General features: G+C 43.6%; 1 long non-coding RNA gene across 1 annotated transcript; it reads left to right on the forward strand.

The window, feature by feature from the left end:
* The first annotated feature begins 13,190 nt into the window (after positions 1-13,190).
* LOC147915361 (uncharacterized) lies at positions 13,191-24,052 on the forward strand. Its single transcript, XR_015553943.1, has 4 exons — positions 13,191-13,801; positions 14,013-14,224; positions 23,117-23,263; positions 23,879-24,052. It is a non-coding gene; the product is annotated as an uncharacterized LOC147915361 (long non-coding RNA).
* Positions 24,053-24,403: the final 351 nt, after the last annotated feature.

A 24,403-nucleotide genomic window follows, 5' to 3' on the forward strand; every position in this document is an offset into this window, starting at 1 on the left:
GTGTGTGGGTCAGTTTGGGGGCTCTGATCTTTTACATTGGTCTATTTTTCATTCTTGTTTCAATATTACTGCCTTAATTCCTGTAGCTTCATATTAAGTCTTTGTATCTATAGAGTAGTTTCTCTTATTTAGTTCTTCTTTAACAATGTCTTGGCTTGTCTTGGCCCTTTGCATCTCATACAGATTTTAGAATCAGATTGTCAATTTCCATTTTTAAAACCCTGGTGGGATTTTGATTTATTTAGTATTAATTTTTAATTGGATTTTATTTATTTTCACAATGTCCTTTTCTCTGTTTCTGACTTTTGCTATTATAATTATGACATTTTGTAGATGATGAAAGCAGGATTGCTAACTTTGTGAAAGCAGGGACAGTATCTTATATAATCTTTTAAGTGTTAAACATATCCTGCAAGAAGAAAGCCCTTTTAATTAAAGTTTATAACTGGTCATTACAACAGATTTGTTAGTATAGCCATCCAATCAGGACTGGTGAGTCAATCTGGCATTTTATGGGACTCTCCAAATCCTAGGAGGGACAGAGGAGCTCTTGATTGTTTCCCCGGAAACAATGGCAGGGTTCTCAACTCCCAGGGATCTATGGACGTATTCTCAATGAGCCCAGATTTCTCAAAAATATTTTTAAATGTTTTATTTTAGATGATAATCTTTAAAAAGTTGAGATAAGTATATTCTGCATCTTCTAGATGACCTTTATTTTTATAATCAAGTTGTATAATTTTTGTGCCCAAAATTACAATCAGGAAAGCCAGAGAGAGAAATGTAAATTGCTTGATGTTTCCTTATTAAGAGTCATAGATTCACCAAAAACCTGTAAACCTCACTTCACCTGGTTGACTTGAAATAACTACTGGATGAGGGCTTTAAGTCCCAGTATTTTATATATCAGCAAGCTGTAGAATCACTTACCAAACCTTAATAATTGACATTAATTTTTTTGTTGAGATATAGTTAACATATAACATTATATTAGTTTCAGGTGTGCAACATAATGATTCACTATTTATATATATATTGCAAAATGATCACCACAATAAGTCTAGTTAACATCTGTCACCATACATAGTTACAAAATTTTTTTTTCTTGTGATGAGAACTTTTAAGATCTACTTTCTGAGCAGCTTTCAAATATGCAATACATGCTACAGTCACCATGCTGTACATTACATCACCATGACAGTATTTTTTTTTAAATACAAGGATAGATTACCATAATAATAGTGATTATGCCTTCAGGACCGTCTATTCGAGTCTTACAAATTTACTAGTATGACAAATATTTTCATTTCATTTCATAATAAATGTGATATCCTGAGACTGACTCCATCCTACCAGGAAGCAGCCCTGAAGCTGCCCAGACACTACACTCTCCCTGTGAGTCGATCAGTGTCCAAGGCTGAACTATCCGTCAGGCAGCTGAACCTAAGAGTGGCTTCCAGGTGAATCTGACTGCTGGTTCATTTCTCAGGGGCGCAGGGGTCAGACACATCATTCTCCCAGTGAAACTGCCCTGCGGTTCAATATCCCAGGGTGCTTACCTTCACTGTTGGGGATTACAGTACCGTGTAAATTAGGGTGGGAGTGAGGAGGGGGTATATCCACTACTTACGTAAAGAAATGGTCAGGGGCCAAGGATGGGGAGAGACTTTGGTTGGGGAAGCAGAGTATACAAGCTGTGTCAAATAGAGAAGCACAGTTGGGCGACAGCTCAAAGGTGTAAATCCATGTCCCATTCTAAATAAGGTGATATTAAATATGAGTGGAAACTGCTCAAGCACAGGCCAAGGTTTGACTTCTGGGCTCAGGATTCTTTAGTTTGGGGAATGATGAGGTCGTCATCTGTTGGCCCTGATCGGGAGTTCGAAGCTCTAGATAAGGGGGTCCCCCTCCCAGGAATCTAGGCCTTTGCCAGTTCTAGGGGGTGAGTGGTAAATGTCAAGTTACATGTGACATGTTTTCCAGAAATCTACTGCCGAGACTCTGCTGCCAGCAGCACGCCCTCCCCAGTGCTGAGAGTGACAACAGGAAAGAGTGCCCCTTTCATGGGCCTGTGCTTTGGGGGTTTTAATGGAACTGTTTTTAAGGAACTGCTTTGTGAGCAGTGATGAATCTGCTGCAGAAAAAGCAAGTCAGAGCTGGAAGTAGGACAGGGTCTCTAACGCTGGCCTGGGGCTGAGTAACTCAGATGGATGCGGCTGAGGCAACACTGAGTCTTTCGTGATGGAAACTGGTGACCACTCAGGGCTGTAGGGCCTGAGGTCTCATCATACATCACTGGGTTTATGAAAGTTTAAAATCAATCCAATAATTAAGATGTCTACTGCTAACTGGTTGTTGAGGGTTTACTTTTTTCCTTTTAGGGGAAATGAGAGTTGAGGGAGAAGGAAAAGGAAGAAACCTTAATGGGTAACAAGACCATTAATTATTACAAATATCATTATGGCATTATTCTGACTCACAGCTTGCCTGAAGTTAAATTGCCATTTTCAATGCTCAAATTGCCAATTTGGTTGCTTAAGTTCTTTCTTTCGTACTTTAATTAGAAAACTTCAGTGCAGGACTATAGGACTCACCATTGACCCTCAACCCACCCCTTGCCTACTCATCATTGTTCTAAGAAAATGGAAAACCAGGTGGATTGAAGATTTACTAAGTTCCATGAGTGCAGGGAGTGTCTGTCGTGCTCGCTGCTGTGTTCCCAGGGCTCAGTACAGTGTCCAGTGCATAGTTGGCTCTCAATAAATGTCAACTGAGTAAATACTACTTTCCATATTGCCTTGCTTCAGCTTCTAAAACAAAACAATACTAATAGCTTCTAAGTAACAGCAACTTCTGGTAAGCTTCATACAAGTTTTCCTTGCAGTGTTACATATTTGATTTTAAGGTGGCAACTCATTTATTTAGTTTAAGGAAAGCACATGAAAATAAGCGATATGTTGTGGGCCCACTTATTCAGTGTCCCAGTGATATCAGACTTCCTTAATTTTCAACCATAAGTAATTCTGATAAAAGAGCCACTGGCAATATGTTTAGACATTCCATAAACGAGATGTGCCTGTTAATCCTTGCAGTCTTAACCCAAACATTTAGAGCAGGTCAAAAGAAACAAGCCAAATAGGCAAGTCTTCTCAAAATCAGGGAGATGATGTGCTTCCGAGACCTAGACCATGGTGGACTCTGAAAGGACCCTCCTCGGAAAGATCCGCCTGACCCTCCAGGCTTCAGCCTCTGCCTCTGTGGACTGAGAGGAGCTCCGAGTGGTGTGACTTGTGCCTCCCACGCCCACAGGCCTTCCGAGAAAGCAGCTGTGCTCTCAGCATCCCGGCTCAAGGAGCAGGTGCTGGCCCTAAGGGGCAGCCCATTGACAGGGTGGCCTCCATCTTAGGTGGACTGGTGAGAGCTCCCCGCCCAGCAGGAAGGAGAGTAACTATCTGAAGCAACCTGGTCCTTTCTTTGTGGGGATTCGAATTTGAGACCTGTAGAGACCATCAGCACTCGCTGGTCGGGGCAGAAGCTAAGGCAGGCAGAGGGAAGAGGGTAGAAGTGACGCGTCAGGACAAGCGGGACCAAGCCTTGTGTGGAGTAGCTGAGTCTCTACAGCAGCAGCCCCGGCTCCCGGAGTAGCTCAGGGAGGCAGCTAGTTGTAGAATCACGAGCTGCTGTCAGAAGGCCGGACCCAAGGCTGACCACAAATGACCCTCCTTTCAGGCCCCACACAGGCTGGTGAGGCTGTTTCTGTTCGTTCTTGTTTCCTTAGCTAACCTGGAAGAGCCTAACTAACACGTGTAAATTAAGATCCCTCTGGTTCCAAAATGTTGGAATTATACTTAGCACAGTAAAAACTCATTATTTCAGACCACTTCTTCCAAATTTCTAATTATTCCATTTGGACTAAGCTGAAGTTTATTTTGCTCAGCAAAATTTTATTATAATTAGCTCAAATTAAAAAGAGAGAGAGCAGAACAATTGTTTAAAATATTGAAGAGAACAAGCTATTAATTTAATAGGTTAATTTAAAACTATTTTATCTATTTATTAAAAATTTATGACCCTAGGAACTTCAGTTGGGTACAATGAATAAATATTGTTAACCCTTATGCTTTTTTTTTCCAACAAATATTTACTGATCCTGTCTATGAGCCAGGCTCTGTGCTAAGCACCAGAACAGAGAAACATAGAATCAATCAAATATCGCATGGTACTGTGTGTTAATTTAAAAAATTGAAATAGAAGTGCAATGTAAGAAATATCTCGGAGTGTTGGTGTTTGCCAGCCCCATATGCACAAGTGCGTGTGTGCACACACTCACTTATCATATATATATAATATCATATATATAATGGGCCTTGCCCTCAAGCAGCTTAGAGACTGCTGGGGGAGACAGACAAACATATGAACGATTACATTGCTGAGATCAGTGCTGAGATAGAGGTGTATGCCCGGTGTGTTAACAAGCATAGAAGAGGAGTATCTCAGTCACTCGAGGGGTGGGGTCCAGAGAGACTTCCTGGGGATAACTGGGGTTGAGGTTTAAGGATGAATCTAGGTGACCAGATGGAGGGGAGTGGGCACCCCAGTCAACCACAGCTCAGCGGGACTGGAGCCCACGGGGCAGGAATAGAGGGACGAGCAGTCAGTTCTCATTGTCTGCAGGAGTTATGTTCTATGAATTTGTTGCCAACACTGAATTAGTGATACTGAACTATTGCTCCTACGGGACACACAGGTTAGCTTCCTGGGAGCCTCCAGTCGCAACATTTTTATCAACCAAAACCCCCTTTGTGTGATATAGGTTCATTTACCGACATCCTTGTAAAACAAGCCAGTCCCATCAGCATGGCACACCTGGTCTTCCACAGAACACCTTTCCTGTACCGCACTTAGCAGGTGTTTTTAAAATTCTTCCACAGCCTCCTGATCTGCAGAAACTTCACCACCTGCAAGTTTAACAGTTTTCATGCCATTTCACCTTTTGAAACATGCAAATCAGCCAGCACTAGCTGAGAAGGGTTCAACACTTTCCTGGCCATAAATTTTTTGGCTTTCCTCACAACAACATTGCTCATTATGCTGTTTTTAATGAGTCATCGTCTCATGAATCCACAAGTTTAGCTGCTTTTCCATCTTCTCCATGGCTTCATCATACACAGTAGTTGTTACTCTAGCACTTTCTGGAGTGGCCTCACGTTCAGATTGGTGAATTTCCTCTTCCTTTTTCTGGAGGTGCTGCATTGTTGGTTCATTAACACTGAGCTCATGGCTGACAGCACTACAACTCACACCTGACCGAAGATCATCTAATACTCGTATTTTCTCCGTAAGGTGCATCACAGCTTTCCTGCACTTAGCCAGCACTTCAGCACTGTGCTTGGAGCCATGTAAAGAGCGAAACCATCAACAAAAAGCACAAAAATATGAAAAAAGTGGCAGTAAGTTGACCATGAAAAGGACACTTATTTACAGTACAGAGCTGAAACGAAAAGTAGAGTGTCCCCTCGTTCACCCTCGGCTGGGAAGCTGTGCACTGGGCAAGTCAGATTTCTCCCCCTCTGCTCCTGTCTGTGAATGACTGGAAAAGCACCACAAGTGTCGATTTGGGGTTACAGATAAATGTTAGCATGCAGACAAATTCACAAATACGAAATTCATGAACAATGAAGATGGACTGTAACGCCAGAGAAGCAGACAGAGGCCTGTTGCTAAGTGAACAGCTCGCTCTTGTCCCGAAAGCCGTGCGTCGCCGCTGAAGGTTTCAAGCAAGAGGGCGACACGCTGGCTGTTGCAGAGAAAGCACTTGCTTGGAGAGCGGAGGACCCGAGACCTGTTAGGAGGCGGCTGTGTCCGGACGAGGGTGGGGGAGGAGCGAGGCCGGGCAGAGGGCTGAGGAGGAGCTGATCTGAGCGCCGCTGAGTCTGGCGGTGAGAGGGAGGAAGGCGGGCACCTCCCCGGTTTCTGGCCCGGCCAGTGAGTGGTGCAGGGCAGTGGTGAGAGCTCCAGCCCTGGGGTCAGAGATAGTGAGCTTAAATCGACCTCCACCACTCGCCAGCTGTGTAGCCTTAGACGTGTTCCTTAACTTCTCTACGCTTCAATTTTTTTCATCTCTATAGATTCTATATGACGGGAAAAAAACATCTCTCAGTTATGTTGAGATTTAAATAAGTGCTGGTGCTTTTCAGTTAAATAAAGAGAATAGGAAGAGCCGCAGCATTTGAGGTGGAGGGAGGAGAGGAGTCCTGTTGGACGCGGTACGTTGGCCGTGCCTGTGGACGTCCCGGTGGGAACATCCAGTAGCCACTGGATGCGCTCCGGAAGGCCGGGAGCGGAGAAGCTGGGGTAGAGACTTAGATCTGGAAGTTATTCGCAGGCAGATGGCTGCTACAGCCACGAGGAGTGGGCAGTTCCAGCATCGGGGGTCCAAGGATAAAGCCGGAGGAATTCCAACATTTAAGAAAAGGCCGGAAAGAAGATCAAGAAAGATCAGCAGGAGAGGGAGGAGGGACACCAGGAGAGTGTGGATAATGGAAGTCAGAGGAGAGTGTCCAGGAGGGAGCGGGTGGGGTTACTGTTCTGAAAGCATCGATTGAAAGTCATAGGACTTTTGAGCTGGAAGGGATCCAAGTGATCTTTTAGTCTAAAAGCCTTATCTGTCCTGCTGAAGAAATCGACATTCAAAGAGGTGAAGTGAGTTGCTTGAGGTCACACTGTGATTTCATAGCAAGATACCCTAATTCCCAAGGAGTAATAAAATACTTTCTTTAACAAATATTCTAAATTCAAAATTGTTCCTATTAAATCACACTGCACTTTTGCCAATTTGACGAAATTAGTGAGATTTTAGTGACAACACTCGTTAACCTTTCCATGTACTAAGATGCTGTATAGTCAACTGAACTGTGGCTTATTAGATCTATCTATAGTGTACATTTAACAAATCATGCTCTAAAAAGTTTACAAACAACAGGAGTCATAACTCATGTTAAAAATACGACAGAAGGTCCAAAATGGAGTCACTTATGCTAAGCCCCCCCTCACCAAACTGAAACTTAATTACGATTTCAGCTCTCCCAGGAATGGAATCTTAAACCAGTCAATCAGGAATCACCTGGTCAGCACTAGTGAGGTCGTCTACCTGAGAGACCCTGCCATCTCCTAAAGGAAAGTGACCTTGCAATAACCAACCTGCTTTTTTGCCCAGCACAACTTCCTTGTTCCTGTTCCCTTCTGCCTATAAAAGTCTTTCATTTTGTACAGCTCTTCGGAGGTCCTTTCTATCTGCTAGATTGGATGCTGCCAGATTCCTGAATTGTTGAATAAAGCCAATAAGACCTTTAAATTTACTCAGTTGAATTTTTTTTTAACACTCATCAAACTGTTTATTTTAATTTTAACATACATAAATTATGCCTCAAAAAAACTTAGTTTTATTTTATTTTGTGAGGAAGATCGGCCCTGAGCTAACATCTGCCAATCCTCCTCTTTTTGCTGAGGAAGACTGGCCCTGGGCTAACATCCGTGCCCATCTTCCTCCACTTTATGTGGGACGCCGCCACAGCATGGCTTGACAAGCGGTGCGTCGGCGCGCGCCCGGGATCCGAACGGGCGAACCCCGGGCCACCGCAGCAGAGCACGCGCACTTAACCGCTTGCGCCACCAGGCCGGCCCCAAACTTGGTTTTGAAACAGAGCAGATAAAAAGTTTAGCTATTTAAACTAAAAAGTAATTGTTTTCTAAGTTATTTTGTATACAAAGACCTAAGGGGTAGAAATATTTGAATATTTGGAACTTGAACCTTCTTTTTTTTTTTTTTTTTTAATTTATTTATTTATTTTCGCCCCAAAGCCCCAGTAGATAGTTGTATGTCATAGTTGCACAGCTTTCTAGTTGCTGTATGTGGGACACGGCCTCAGCGTGGCCGGAGAAGCGGTGCGTCCGTGTGCGCCCGGGATCCAAACCCGGGCCGCCAGCATCAGAGAGCACGCACTTAACCGCTAAGCCACAGGGCCGGCCCATGAACCTTCTTACAGCTTTGAGAGAACCACTTACTACTCTGTTTTGGTTTCCCTCACTATGAAATAGGAATAATATCATCTTGCAAGACTGCTCATGGTGTATTAATATGTGCAAAATTCTTCAATAAAAATATTAAATACTCGATATTTAATATCTAGTAAATATTATCTAACTACATTTATAAATAATTCCTTTTTTACAGCCAAGTTGGAATTATAAATTATTGAAAATATATGCAAATATATGCATACATATATACACCAGTAGGAAAAGAAAGCCGCAATTATCAATGAACAAAGAGAGAAAATATCTCTTTCATATAAGATTATTTTGATTGATCAATATAATAAAAAAATTTTGTGACTAATCTTTAACTTAATTGTTTAATGTCATTTGGGCTCTACCTAACTCATATAAAATTGAACATGATATAAATAGCAGAAAACTATAACAACTGCTGGCTTTTTTTCTAGTCAATAAAGAGAACCAAATGATGAAATTGTGCTAAAGATAAGCCATTTCATTTATTTGAAATGTACTTCTGCTTCAGGAACCCAGCAGTAGACAGTGACAGAGCTTTGCATTTCTAGAGGAAACATTCCTATAACTCAGGATTTCTCAGTCTCAGTGCTACTGAGATTTGGGGCAGCTGGAGAATTCTTTGTCACGGGGGGCTCTCCTGTGCATTGTAGGATGTTTAGCAGCATCCCTGGCCTCTACCCACTAGATGCCAATAGCACCCCCTACCCCAATTTGTGACAACCAAAAAGTATCTCCAGACATTAGCAAATGTCCCCAGTTGAGAACCTCTCCTACAACAGCATTTCTGTGTGCAAGTGGGCCCACTTTTACAGGTACTGGGGACACAGGTCCCTAGACGGCAGTAAGTCTTTGGTTCCAAACCGGCATTTCCCAGTGGTTGGGCAGATGCAGCAGCCTCCACACTTGGACCTCCCTCCACTCCCCCTCCAGGCAGAAGTAGAGGCACAGTAGGGGCTGTTTGCATGGCACCTTAGAGGAGCTGGGGTTACGGACAAGTCCTGTCTGCTCACGGTACTGTCCATGCCCTCCTAGGACTCGTGACTCACTTCCCTACACTCTGCAGCTAGGGCAGCCTTTGGTTTTTCCTCAGTTCTCCAAAATAATTATCTAAAAAAATTTCCTTTATCGTTATGTTATAAAGATGTTGACATTTTGCCAAACAGAAACCTGATAAAAGATCTTGGAGTTTTCTATTTTCAAACATAAAAACTTAAGAACAATAGACTAGGGACTGCCTTATGGCGCAGCGGTTAAGTGCGCATGCTGTGCTTCGGTGGCCAGGGTTTGCACGTTCGATTCCAGCTGTGCACCAACACACTGCTTGTCAAGCCGTGCTGTGGCGGTGTCCCATATAAAGTAGAGGAAGATGGGCATGGATGTTAGCCCAGGGCCAATCTTCCTCAGCAAAAAGAGGAAGATTGGCATTGGATGTTAGCTCAGGGCTGGTCTTCCTCCCTGAAAAAAAAAAAACAATAGACTAGAGGAAAGAATGTGTTCATAAAGCCAGAAGGGATCTTAGAGCTGAACTTCCAACACAGTCACACAAGCTACACTTCACGATCTCTGTCGCTGCACGCAGCCAGTGGCTGCCATGTTGGATAGCGCAGACATAGAACATTTCTGTGATCACAGAAAGTTCTATCAGACAGCACTATCTCAGAGAATACCTAGGTCACAGGGCTTATTTTATAGATGAACTAAGCCCTAGAGGATGTATAAAATAACCCAGCTAAAAAGAAACCGTGAGGGCTGCCCCGTGGCTTAGCGGTTAAGTGCGCGCTCCGCGGCTGGCGGCCCAGGTTCGGATCCCGGGCGCGCACCAACGCACCGCTTCTCCAGCCATGCTGAGGCCGCATCCCACATACAGCAACTAGAAGGATGTGCAGCTATGACATACAACTATCTACTGGGGCTTTGGGGGAAAAATAAAAAAATTAAATTAAATTAAAAAAAATTAAAAAGAAACCGTGAGCTTGTAGCAGAACCAAGACTAGAAACTGGACCAGTTAAATTCCCCTCCTGTGCTCTTTCTCCTACACGCTGCCTCCGGGTAGGTCCAATGGAATGCCACATGAGGTTTTGGCCATTGTAGCTTAAAAATGAGGGTCAGAGGTGGGGAAAACAATTCCAAATAATTAAGAGGATGGAGCAACTCTAAATAAAATTTTAATCCAGCTCAATAACCATATGTAGTATGCCTGCCATGTACTGGGAACTTGGCTCTGGATACAAAGTTAAAAAAAAAAAAAAGAATCCCTTGTCCTAGTCCTAGTAAGGGATACAGACTGAAAATCCTCACTGTCAATACCATGTGGTCAGAGTAAAGATAAACGTAAGCACAGGACCCAGCCTGGGGTGGGGGAGGAGTGGATTAGGGTGAGCTTGCTAGAGGAGACAGCATCCAGTAAAGAAGGTGGGAAGGGTGCTCAGGATGGAGGGAGCTGGATACCTAAGACACAAAGGAGCAGACAGGGTGGCGGCCTGGGCAATTTCTGTGACTCTTTGGTTTCGGTTACACTCATCCACTAACAGCATCCAAATTGACATCTCACGGCCAACTAATGCCTCTGCCCATGGCCACTCCCACATGGAAGTCCTGCCTCAAGGCTGCACGTCTGCTGGGTCTCTCCTGCACATGCACCCCCCTTCCCATCCCACGCTCCCACTAAGTTGCTTCTCATCCTCTGTTCTTGCCTTGCTCAATGGCACTCCTGTCCACAAAGGCATGACACTTCTAGGGGCCTCCCTCTCCTCTCTCTCACGCCCTATATTCAACCTGTCACCAAACTCTATTCCCTTTCTATAAAAGATCTAGAACCTGCTCCATCCCCATTACCATCTTTGTTCTAGCTCCCATCATCTCTCTTTTTTAAAAAAAATCATTTTGAGATATAATTCACATACCATATGACAAGAGATTTTCACATATTGAGGTATATGGGGTAAATATTTGGGTTCAAAACTGATTCAGCTCGAACTAAAGAAGCCTGACTTACGGCCTATCAAACATATATTGTACATCTGCTTTAACCGTTAGAGTAAAGAATGGGGCTGGCCCGGTGACGTAGCAGTTAAGTTTGCGTGTTTGGCTTCGGCAGCCTGGGGTTTGCCGCTTATCTTGAGCACGGACCTACTCATCGCTCATCAAGCCATGCTGAGGCGGCGTCCCCCATAGAAGAGCTACAACTCTGCAACTATGATATACAACTATGTACTGGGGCTTTGGGGAGAAAAAAGAAAAAGAGGAAGATTGGCAACAGATGTTAGTGTAGGGTCAATCTTCCTCAAGAAAAAAAAAAGCATTAAAGTAAAGAATATACTCTCTCAAGATAAGAATGCATACACCCTATTGGTAACGCCCTATTGGTAACGCCCAGATTAGGCCCTTTGCCGACATCAGGGTCATGTTGACCTGCTAATTTGCAACTAAATACCTCTTTGAAACTTTTGATGAAAATGTATCCTGGGTGTGTTTTTTGTTCTAAAAAGATATAAGACTGTACTGAAAACCATGCTTCTTTGGAATGCCATCTAAGGCCTTCCCGGGTTATAATCCTCACTCTGGCTCCAGTAAAACTCGCCTTGTTTCTCTTATCTATAGATTGGTTATTGGTTATTTGCATCGACACATAATATTCATCCTTTTAAAGTGTACAATTCATTAGTTTTTGGTATATTCACAAAGTTGTGCAACCATCACCACTGTCTAATTCCAGAACATTTTAATCACCCCCAAAAGAAGTCCCATACCCATTAGTAGTCACTCCCTATTCCCCCTCCTCACCTCTGCCTGACAGCCACTAATCTACTTTCTATCTCTGTAGATTTGCCTGTTCTGGACATTTCATATAATGGAATCATACAACCTATGGTCTCTTCTGACTGGCTTCTTTCACTCAGCATGATGTTTTCAAGGTTTGTCCATCTTACAGCTTGTACCAGTATCAGTACTTTATTCCTTTATAGCTGGTGTGGGGAGAGAGGGAGAATCCCCCTCTGCCCTTTCCCTTAAGGTTCTTATGGCTGGCCAAATAATTAACAAGACAGGTTAGCAGGAGAAAATAATACCAAGTTTAATAACATGTATACATGGGAGAAATCAGGGACACTGCGTTTCTCAACACAATAGCAGAAATTCTCGCCTTAAATACCATGTTCAGGTAAAGACAAAGGAGGATGTTGGGGGCTGGGGGAGTCAGTTACGGGAGATTACCACTAAAGCACAGTAAACAAGAATAAGGTTATTATGCAGATTTAAGGCCTCACTTTCCACACTGATAAGTTTCTAGAAATGAGGTCATCCCCCCTCTTCCCAATACAGAGAGGGAGATACCTTTACAAATGGAGATTCCCCTTATAAATGTAAATGTTTATCTGGCAACTCCTCGCAGGGCCATCCAGAGACTGTGACCAGAGAGACAGAACTTCCGGTAAGATGGGCTTGTTGGTGCCTTTCCTATTGTAACATCTATTTTACATTATATTACAGATCTTCTATGTCAAATTCTTTAGGCAGTTAGTAGGGGAGGTCAAATTTCCGTCAGAGAAAACAATCAAGGTAAAGAGATAGATTTCAGGGTGGCCAAATCTTGATCTCCCACACTGAATAATATCCCATTGTATGGGTATCCTATGTTTTATTTATCCATTCATCAGCTGATGGACATTAGAGTCGTTTCCACTTTGGGGCTATTATGAATAGTGCTGCTATGAACATTCCTATACCAGTTTTTGTGTGGACATAAGATTTCAATTCTCTTGGGTATCCCGTCATCTCTCAGTAAGACTAGTGAATGAAATTTTCAGGCTTATCCTGTCAATCCACTCTCCAACCTGTACTGGAGTCATTTAAACACGTAAATCTTCTAAGTGTGTCAATCAGATCATTCTGAGCCTATATTTAAAAGCTTTCAATAAGTTTCCCTCACACTGAAGGAAAAGAAAGCAAAAATCTGAATGTGGCTGCCTCTTCCACCCCATCTCCCAGGGTTGCTGGGCGGCTGGAAACACCCCTCTATTTCCCCCAACTGCTTTCAGGTAAGTGAGGCTATGGGGCCACCACAGCCTGAGCAGTTGCCATTGGTGGCAGTGAAGCCCAGTACCTGAGGGTTACTGTAAATATTCATTAAGATTGCCTTTCGATCTTGTTAAGTTAATCTTGTCAATTTGCTGTTTTCCTATTTAACCTGAGAGGTAACTCAAGAGTCATAAGGATTTATGAGCTTGTTTTACAGAAGAAAGAGAACACCTTCAAGCATCACCAGATAACCATTCCCCAGCTGCCATAGATGTCTAGAAGTCAGATTGCCCAGGGGCTTGTCGGGAGTAAAGGGAACACAGATTACCCCTCTGTTTCTCTGAAACTCCTCCTGCCACACCCCTTAGCTTTATAAAACCCCCTGCTTTCTTCTCTTGTTAAGGTGGATTTGAGAGAATCCATGCTCCCGCCTTCTCACCTTGGCCAATTCAAATAAACCCTTCTCCATCTCCAAGCACCCATTTCTCAGTGTTTGGCTTACTGTGCGTGGGGCACACCAACTTGAGATCAACAGGTTCAGTATCAGTGGTAACGTCTGCTTCTTTCTTGTCACCCAGCCCTCTGCCCGGGTGCTTAGACAACCTGGAGGGACAAGGCTCCTGTGCTGCAGACTCTCTTTTCCCACCTAGGGCCCTTCCTGAAAACTCCAAGTCACAAGACCAGACTCTTAGAGCTTAAAGGGGCCTCGAGGTACATCCAGTCTGGTGATTTCTGAGCTGTGCTCTGGGCTCCCCGGGGCCCTGGGAGAGGTGTCAGCTGGGGATGGAGGACGTGAAGCCCAGTGGGCAGGGCACTGTAGAATGCATTTCATGCTAGTTTTTCTTTGAATAAGATTTTTATCTGCTGGAAAAAAAAGAGACTTGAGAACAAATTGATTTAATCCTACCCTCTTCATTTCTAGACAAGGAAACCGAGGCTAATGCAAGCCCAACTCTTACTTCTCCAGAAGTCAGGAAGTTGCTCCCACCTGTGAGTGTCCTCACAAGTCCCTGCTTCCGCAAGATGCGTGGAGAGTCGGGCAGTGCAGTCAGCGTACCTGAGGAATGTTGCAGCAGTTCAAGAGCAGAAGGGCAATGCTAGAGAGAAAACAGGACGGCCAGCTTTAAATCAAAGGTAAAAACAGAGGAGCGCAGCCTGCTGGGGCCTGGGGCGGAGATGCAGGAAGTGGAACCAGCTTGCTAATGACTTGCCAGGCCCGGCAGGCACAGGCGGGAAGTGCTGCCTCCAGAAACGTCATCACAGATGATGAGCAGAGGCTACGTCACGTGACCAGGCTGTAACGAAAGTTTGGGGGAAGGATCCCAGAAACAAACTTAAGAGGGAAGGAAAAGAAAGGCAATGCATGCAAGTCACTGACGGGGCTTTGGGAGGTGAGAGGCCGGGCTGTGGCGCTTCCCATCCCTCCTGACCCGCCCAGAGCAGCAGATGCTGAGATCCTGCTGCAATTTTTCAAACCAATTAAGGAGAAGTGTTGCGGTCCCCGGAGGCAGTGCTGTCTGACTCTCCTCCTGAGTCAGCAGGCTCAGACCAGGACCTCTGGGGACAACATCGGAAGGCTCTAACTGATCCCCTCATAGTTAAAAATAACAAGTAGCAAGCAGCAACTCTTCTGACTTTAAACTGCTGGGGGGTGGGGGTGTCTCTTTTCTCAACAGAGGTTTTCCATCATCGGTGCCAGAGAGCGGCTTCCCCACCGGCTTTACTATTGATATGCGAAGCACATTTTCCTTTTCACTTGCGCTGTCTCCTGCAGGAGGCCTCCTGTCCTGAATTCATCAATTAGCTGTCCCATTTGCCAGAAGTAAGTTACATCTGGCGTGACAATATTGCTATTCCAAACTAAGAAGCCCAAATCTCTCTGGCTGAGAAAAGTCACAAAGACTTGTGCTCCATCTTAAACCTGAAATGGTCACTCTGTTCAGACAATTGAGTGAAAAGAAAGCAGTGGAATAAAGCAGAGAAAGTGCGCCAAACCATCCCTTTTGGTCATTCTGCAATCCTTAGACCCAAATGCTGGCTGTTAATGGTTTACTTTTCCTCCCATTTGTTTGGTGTGGTGTAGATCTTTCCTCAGAAAAAAGTCCCAATTTACCTCTGAGCTTGAGATCAGGATAGAAAGGTCTGGGCTTGCATAGTCAGCAGAGAGATGAACTCAGAGCATCCGCTGTGCTTAGGAGTGATACCCAGACTTCTCTCTCTTCTAAAACATGAAAGCCAAAAATACTTGTTCTGCTTTTCTATAAAAATTGGATAGCAGCAAAATCATCACTGACTATAGTTTATGAAAACACACGGCTCAACACGATGTAACCCACATAAACATGGAACCCCAATAAGGCCCAGTCCTGGCATGCTATCACCTTCCAAGAAATAACAGCCTGACGTCAAAGTAGGGTTGAAAGCCGTCCAAATCTGTATTTAGTCTCTTGAGGGAACTTTAAAGAGGAACACTTTTTTTTCCTTAAGACACAGCAAAACATCTACAAAAGGTTATATTTCTTCATCTCTCTCTCCCCTCACCCCCCACAGCTTCCCTCACAGCTTCCCCAAGACCCTACCTCGGACATTCCCAACCCCCTGATGCCCTGCCCACGTGGCGCCTCCTCCTCCTTCCCTCGTCTCCTCTCTGCTTGTCTTTTTATTCTATCCATCAATTTAGCTTTTATGGACTCTATAACTTTCTTATTTTACTTTCTCAGCTCCTGGATTCTGTGCGAAATAGATCCCCGGGACTAGGAATTGGTCTAACAGGAAGGTAGGCAGTGGCAGGTGGAAGAGAGGGCAGGAGGGAAGGTTCAGAGGTGTGTGCATACGAGTCTGCACTCCTCCCTTGCTCAGTCTTTGGGGGCCTCTGCAAGGAAGGAAAGCCTATTTATTGCACCTCACAGAGGGGCTTGGCCTCAACGCTCACTCAGCTCTGTCTTTTCTCCTCCCAGTTGGTCAAGAGTCCCCTGAAGACCTCTGAAGACACTCCCTGGGGATTGCCCACAACGTTTCTCTTTGCAGACCAGGGAGCAAAGATAACTGGCTTAAGGACATAATCCTTCACTCCTCCAGGGTCTCTGTGTCTAGCAAGATGAGTGAAAGTTGCACTCATGTTATTTCCTTCACAGGGGCCATTGGCCACTAAATAAGCCATGCTGCCACAACCGGAGCCAACATGGGGACAGCTCCCATCCCTGAAAGCCTAAGAAGGCTAGAGGTGTCACTAGGTTGGTGCCATTCAACCTGGGGCCTGCCTCGCCTGTTCCTTCCCACAGAACCACAATAGAGACTCTTGCCCACAGTTCCTCCTTCCCCTTCTGCCTCCTGACCAACCCTGGTGCTTCGCCGTGTGGCCCCCCATGGTGTGGTGCGCCCCCGCCTCCTAGGAGCTATCTTTTCAATGGATGTCATCTCCTGATCTGTTGGCCTTAGTATACCTCAAATTTTATATTAATACACTTTTTTTTTAAACAGCTGGGAAACCTTTCACCCCTACTCCAGTGTCAGGGGGCCAACTTCAAGAGGGTAAGCTTTACCTGCCCCACTTCAGGATCCCGAGTGCATCCTGGTGCCTAGAGCTGTTGGTGCCTCTCTTTGTTAGACTTGTTCCAGCAAGAGGGCCAGAGTTTCTTCTTTTTCTTCCTCAGCCCTGATTCAACTTCAACAAGAGTAAGAATTTAGCCTGTCTGCTTTGTGATGAAATCCAAGATTGATTAGCCATTCTTGGTTCTCAACTCTTGTGCACTGATCTGATTCAATTACTCCTGATTCTCCAAGCTAGGCTCTAGTATTGTCCTGGTGGGAGGACACTTTAGCAGCCTGTCCCATCTGAATACAAACACAAAGTCGTCTTTCCTTTTTCTTGACACAGTTATGAACCCAATTTATAAACTGCTGCTACTCTGCGGGCTGCTTTATCCTCTCTCCTGGGCAGCCAGGGAAGTGAGAGTTTCCACCTCCAAAGCAGCAATCCCAGTGGCACTAAGTCGGCAAATAATCCCTAAAGCTGGACCCCATTGTCACACAGACAAGGCATCTCTCTCCTTCCATGATCACCATCCTTGTACCATTTCGGTGGTCTGCTCTAAACATGACTCAACAAGCTGGTTGTCTATTGCTGTATAACAAACCACCTCAAAAAATTTGTGGCTTGAATCAAAAGCAGGATCTCAAAGAGGTATTTGCATACCCATGTTCATAGCAGCATTATTCACAATAGCCAAAAGGTGGGAGCACCCAAGTGTCCATCGATGGATGAATGGATAAGCAAAATGTGGTATATACAAACAATGGAATATTATTCAACCTTTAAAAGAAAGGAAATTCTGACACATGCCACAACATGGATGAACCTTGAGGACATTATGCTAAGTGAAATAAGCCAGTCATAGTATGATTCCACTTTTATGAATCTAGAATAGTCAAGATCATAGAGACGGAAAGTAGAATGGTGGTTGCCAGGGGCTGGGCAACGGAAGAATGGGGAGGTAGTGTTTAATGGGGACAGAGTTTCAGCTTTACAAGATAAAAAGAGTTATGGAGATGGATGATGGTGACAGTTGCACAGCAATGTGAATGTACTTAATGCCACTGAACTGTACACTTAAAAAGGTTAAAATGGTAAATATAATGAAGGTTTTATTTTACCACAATTTTTTCAAAAAAAGTGGTTTAAAATCACACTAATATTATTTCTGATATTTGTATGGATTGACTGGGTTCAGCTGGGTGGTTTGTCCTTCGAGTCTCTCATGTGCTTGCAGCTGGGAAGCAGCTGGGGCTGCAGTCCTCAGAGGACTGGACATCAACGTGGCCCCTTCACTTATATTTTGGTGCCTCAGCTGGAATAGCTGGAGCAGCTGGGGGTTGCTCGGCATCTCTCTCTTCACGCAGCCTCTCCATACCGTTAGTTTGGGCTTCCTCACAGCACGGTGATTTCAAAGTAGTTGAACCTCTTAGGTGACAGCTGACTTCCCTCATAGCAAATATGAGGGGAAGAGACCCGGGTGGAAGCTGCAAGGCTTCTAATGGCCTAGGCTTGGAAGTCAGGCCAGCATCACTTCTGCCATATATTATTGGTCACAAGTAAGTCACAGGTCAGCCCACATTCGAGGCCAGGGGCAGGGGGTGGAGGGGGTGGCAGGGTGGGGAGGTAATACTACACAAGAGCATAAATACAGGAAAGTGTAATTTATTGGGGAGCCATCTTTGGAGCCTAGCTACCACTATCCATTACATGAATTTCTCAAGTTTCTTCAAGCTTATAGCAATAACTTCAAAGCCTGCTTCATTGTGAATTTCACAGCAACAGCCACATTCCCACTACAGCTTGTCTCAACGAAGTACAGGATACTGTTAGCTTGTCTTGTCATATCTACTACCAATCTCCTTGCCCATTCTAGAAAAAATAATCTTAATTTCTTATGAAATTATATGTTCTTTGAGACTAGATAAAAATTCAGCTTATAGCTGGTAATTTCATGAAGGAATCTTTTAGATTGGGTAACCAACTTGTATTTCTGAGTACACTTTATATTTCCATTATCAGTACATTTGCCTGGAAATCTCCGGTTTTAGCACTGAAAGTCCTGCATCACAGTCCTGGGAATACCAGGATGATTTTAGACATCTCAATTTCCTCTAACTTTAGACATCCTCAATTTCACGAACTCACCTAATGCTTCATAAGGCTGACCTTCCCAAGCCATGTATTTGCCTTAAAATTGTGATTCCAATTCTGATGAAGTCTCCACATATTCCTCTGTCTTTTTGGTGATTTTCCCAATCCATAATGGTTTGTATCTGATCCACTTGTCTCTGGAGCTCTATAAATCTAATAATATGTCAGTGAAGATGCATTCTTGGATTGGGCCTAGAGTGATAATTTTAATCCAAGATACAGCTGAGCACCATATCCTGGATCTAAAATCTCATATGGCAAGACTTAAAATGTAACTCATATAAACCTGGAAGTTCACATGATCCAGACTTGGTAGGGATGTTATATTCAAAGAACCAACAATTTGACTGGGAAATATAACAAAAAAGCAATTCAAACTTTATTTGGGTTATGAATACTAGCACATTGCTCATTTTTTCCTTATAATAATAGTATCAAACATCACTGAGTAGAAAGAGTTCTGTGTACACTAGAGTCCTGCTGAGTGTCTCTGTGCCCTGGTGAGGGGAGTGAGGAAGGGTACCCAGCTCTGGGTACCCACTACCCTGAGATTCCCCCTTAAAATTCAGCCAGCATTAATTTCCTTCAATGCACATGCTTAATAAATTCTGGGTGACTGAATGGCCTTGATAAGCTCAATCTCTCTTAGTCTCAATATCTACTAACATATTTCATATCCTGTTAAAGTGATGAGAATATATATTCTAAGATTTATATAGAATATAAATGATAGACTAAAATTTTAATGACAGACGAATCTTGATGATTCTGTAGGAACTTTTCTACATGATCACTCTCGTTTTCATGGCTATCTGGCTCAGCAGAATGGCAACATTACATTTAAAGACAGGCTCTATTTCGGCACTTTGTGTTTCCAGTAGTGCATTCTGTCCTATCCATCGTGGACTTCACCTAACATCACCTCAGCATTTTTTACTTTAGAGCCCCACATGGACAATGACTCAAGGAGGCAGATAGTAGCCCACAGGAGGGCAAGTGTAGCTGAGTTGCGTGTACCTCAAAGGAAGAGAGTAATTGCTTAAAGGAAGGTAAATAATGGCCTGAATGGGGCAATGAGAAGGTAAAGAAAGCCAATAGTCCTTCTGAGCTCGTAGAACTTGAGAATGAGTGTGAAAGAATTGGCAGGACTTGCTCCAGATGGTACTGCTTCCCCTCAGGGAGAGCAAGGAGGTACAGCGTCCTCCAGGGAGGAAGCTGAGAAGGGAGCTGAGGACAAAGAGGGTTTTAATTCTAGGGTAAGGAAGATTTGACAGGGCTCACTGCAGAGGAAGACTGAAAGAGGAGACAGCATTGGAAGGAAGAGCAGTGAAGAAGTGAAGCTCTCACGGGCATCGCCATTGTGAGACAGGCCTGATGTTTGTCAGGACTACCAGACCTTCACCTCCATCTCTGGCCCTGAGGGCAGTTGTGTTACTGGAGTGAGAACCTGCGACCTCCTCTCCAGAGACAACATGGAGCCCGTGCCATTGCCCAAGCTGAGAATCTCAGGATAGGCTCTCCCTTCAGGCCTGAAAGCACTGGCAAGCGAGGAGCTTGCCCTCAGAAGACCCAACTCCCAGGAGCACAAACTTCCCACCTTGGTTGGCTAATATACGTGATGTGCTATGACTGAGATTCCCTTGCATCCTGCTGACCCCACATCCCCTGTCAACAGAGCACAAGAGTTGAGATCACAGGTTTTAGAATTCGTAGGACCTTACACTTAGCAGCCATAGACTCTTCAACAGGTAAGTTATTGGTGGTTCTAACCCTTAGTTTCCTTACTTGTAATATGAGAACAATAATAGCTCATTATAACAGTACATGATCTTTTTGATTGAGAACCTAATTTGGATCTCTTTTCCGAAAGAAAGTTTGGGCAGTGGCAATCTTCCAGAATGTGGAGGTACTGGCCTTCCAGCCATGGACATCCAAGCCCTGCTTTAAGAACCACCATGGGGTTGGAGGTCAGGGAAGATGGCAGAGTAGGAAGCACCAGGAACCCATATCCCTGCGTAGACAACAATTGTGCTGGAAGACTCTCTCTGTAAGTATTTTGGGACTCTGAGGTCTACTGAAGGCTTGCAACATCTAAGGGAAGGCTTGAATGGTAAATTGCAGTTAAATTTGGTCAATTTCAGCTCTTAGTACAGTGGCATCACCCACCCACCAGCCCCATGGCAGGCAGCTGTGCACAAGTTCTGGGAGCAGCTTGCAAACAGCTCACAGGAGCCAGGGTGGGCAAAAAGGACCTCATCCTCTAGATAACAGGGATCTGTGCTATCACCACTGATTTCTGCTTCTGAGCACAGAGGTGTAGATACAGAGATGGTTAGCATTGTTGCAATCTTCACGGCCATTGTTACAAACTCTGCCTCCTCCAGCTGAAGAAAATTCCAGGGGATTTAAAGAGCTGGCACTTGTTTTTTTCGAGCCTGTTTTTTTCCCCTTCATGTTTTCTTTGTTTCCTCTTTTGGGAGCTAGACATTTAAGGACTAAAACATTAAAAAACAACCACATAGGGCCGGCCCCATGGCTTAGCAGTTAAGTGTGTGTGCTCCACTGCTGGCGGCCCGGGTTCGGATCCTGGGCACGCACTGAGGCACCACTTCTCCGGCCATGCTGAGGCCGCGTCCCACGTACAACAACTAGAAGGATGTGCATCTATGACATATAACTATCTACTGGGGCTTTGGGGGAAAAAAATAAATAAATAGATTAAAAAAAAAAAACAACCACATATACAGAGGAATATAGAAAGTCACAGCACACATATCCAGGAAAAGATGCAGGCTCAGAAAAGGCCTGAGAAGATCTTAAGTTTACCCCTCAGGCTGGTCTCCTGCACAGAGATACCCTACAACAGTAATTTAAAAGCAAAATAAGCAAGGGAGAAAATCTGAGTTCCAGAGGTAACACATTATAAGAGTCAAATGTCCAGTTTTTAACAATAACAAAAAAAAAATCACAAGGCATATAAATAAAACAGAGAAGTACGGCATACTGGAAGGGAAAATAATAAATCAACAGAAACTACCCCTGAGAAAGACCAGATAGTGGACTTACTAGACAAAGACTTTAAAAGAACTGTCTTGAATATGCTCAAAGAGCTAAAAGAAGACATAGACAGAGTCAAGAAAATGATGTATGAACAAAATGGAAAGATCAATAAAGAGACAGAAAACATAAAAAGGAACCAAAAAGAAATTCTGAAGCTGAAAAGTACAACATCTGAAATGAAAAATTCACTAAGAGGATCCAAAGTGGTTTTGAGCAGACAGAAGAAAGAATCAGTGTACTTGAAAATAGGACAATTGAAATTCTTGAGTCTGAAGAATAAAAAGAAAAAGGATTGAAGAAAAATGAACAGAACCTAAGGGACCTATAGGATACAATCAACTGGACCAATAGGTCCAGCCCCTCTCTCCCACAATATATGCATTGTGGGAGTCCAGAAGGAAGAGAGAGAGAGAAAAGGCAGAGAGATTGTTTGAAGAAATAATGGTTGAAAACTTCCCAAATTTGATAAAAGATATGAAAATAAACATCCAAGAAGCTCAATGAACGCCAAGTAAGAAAAACTCAAAGACCCACACTAAGACACATTAGAGTCAAACTATAAAAAGACAAAGAGAGAATCTTGAAAACAGCAAGAAAGAAGTAACTCGTCACATAGAAGGGATCATCAATGAGTTTATCAGCAGATTTTTTTATTAGAAACCTGGGAGGCCAGAAGGCAGTGGGTTAATACATTCAGAGCACTGAAGGAAAAAAACCTGTCAACCAAAAATCCTGTATCTGAGAAGACTGTCCTTCAAAAATGAGAGAGAAATTAAGACATTCCCAGATAAACAAAAGCTGAGGGATTTTGAGATGGAGTTAGCATGAGAGACTCCATGTTTACACTTTTCCTGAACACCCCACCCCCATCTTATTCTCACAGTGTGCTTTGGAAAAATGCTGGGAACTGCATGTAGGAAAGCTAATCAGTAACCAGTAAAAAGAATGACTTGTTAGCAGAAAACTTATGGCCCCTACCCTGAAACTGTTTCTTCTGTCTCTTTTAAGAAAATAACTGTTTTCTTAGATTCCTCAGGAATGTCGCATTCAGCAGACCTGAAACTTTGTCTACGGAGAGGCATTCAACGGTTTGCAATCTTCCCTCACCTGACACTCCTGAGACCCCTCCCCAGCCCGGTTTGCCTTATATAAGTCGTTTCCAAATCAATTCCCCTTTAAGATGGTTTATTTTAGGACAATAGTCTGCCTAGTGCATCGCTAAATGAAATTCTTTCTCTACCACCACCTTGCCTCGACACTGATTGGGTTTTGTCTTGCAGCGAGTAGATTGAGCCCTTGCTCAGTAACCATTTTGTTACCACCACACCTACCCTGCAAGAAATGCTAGAGGAGTCCTTCAGGTTGAAATGTAAGGATACTAGACAGCAACTCAAAGCCATATGAAGAAATAAAGATCTCTGGAAAAGGTAAATACATGGACAAATAATGAAATAGCATTACTGTAACTTTGGTTTGTAATTCCACTTTTTGTTTTCTACATGATTTAAGAGACTAATGTATAAAAAACAACTATTAGTCTAGGTTTTTAGTCACACATGCATAAACATGTAATTTTGTGACATCAGTAACTGAAAGGAGATGGTTAGGGAGCTTTATAGGAGCAGAATTTTTGTATGCTATTGAAGTTAAGCTGGTATAAATTCAAATTATAGTGTTATAACTTCAGGATGTTTAGTTTTGGAAGATGAAAAATATTCTGGAGATGCGTGGAGGTGATGGCTGCACAACAGCGTGAATGCACTTAGTGTCACTGAACCATACACTTAAAATAGTAAATTTTATGTTATGTATATTTTACCACAATTTTTAAAAATAAATAATATTTTTTAAGTTAAAAAAAAAGGAGGCATCCTGTGTTCTCCAAGGAGCCTCTTGTCCTAACTACGCTCTCTCTCCTCACTCCTGCCCTCTTCACTTCTAGGGAGGAAAATATACACTCATTTTGGGCTTGCTCCCATTAGCTGCTTCCTCTTAGTAATGGTAATGCTTTTTCTTTTCTTTTGTCTTTTTGTCATTTCTAGTGAAGAGACATACACTATCAGCTGCTGCCTCTTGACCTGATGGAGCCATGCAAACTGAAAGCTATATTATGATTATGTGTAACATAAAGACAGGCAAGATATTTCTGCTTACGTTGGTGCTTACATAGTACTTACTTACTGTTTTGGATATGAAACGGTTAAGCAGGCATCCCCTTGAAGCCTCAGCGGGGTGTGGGGGGGTGTTGTAGGGGGAGGATGGGAGGGTAATGGTATTAAACAGGAAATGTCATGATGACCCTGTTTCTGACAGAATGGGTTTCCATTTTCAGCGCCTACCCCAAATCAGGAAGTTCTTTTTCCTAACAAAGAGTGAGCTAGATAAATCCTTTCTTCCACCCCAGTTCACTAACAGTTCCACAGAGCACAGAACTAAGGAAATAGGATGAGTGCCTATAGGGTAAATACTCAACCTCAGGGCCAATGATGCAGAGGTGGGGAGTGAGGAGAGAGGGATAGAGCAACAGAGGAGGAGAGAGAGAGGGGCAGGAGGGGAGAGGAAGGGAC

Source organism: Ceratotherium simum, chromosome 13 (assembly GCF_057802395.1).
Source record: "Ceratotherium simum simum isolate JZ-2026a chromosome 13, ASM5780239v1, whole genome shotgun sequence".
NCBI classification, from domain to species: Eukaryota; Metazoa; Chordata; class Mammalia; order Perissodactyla; family Rhinocerotidae; genus Ceratotherium; species Ceratotherium simum.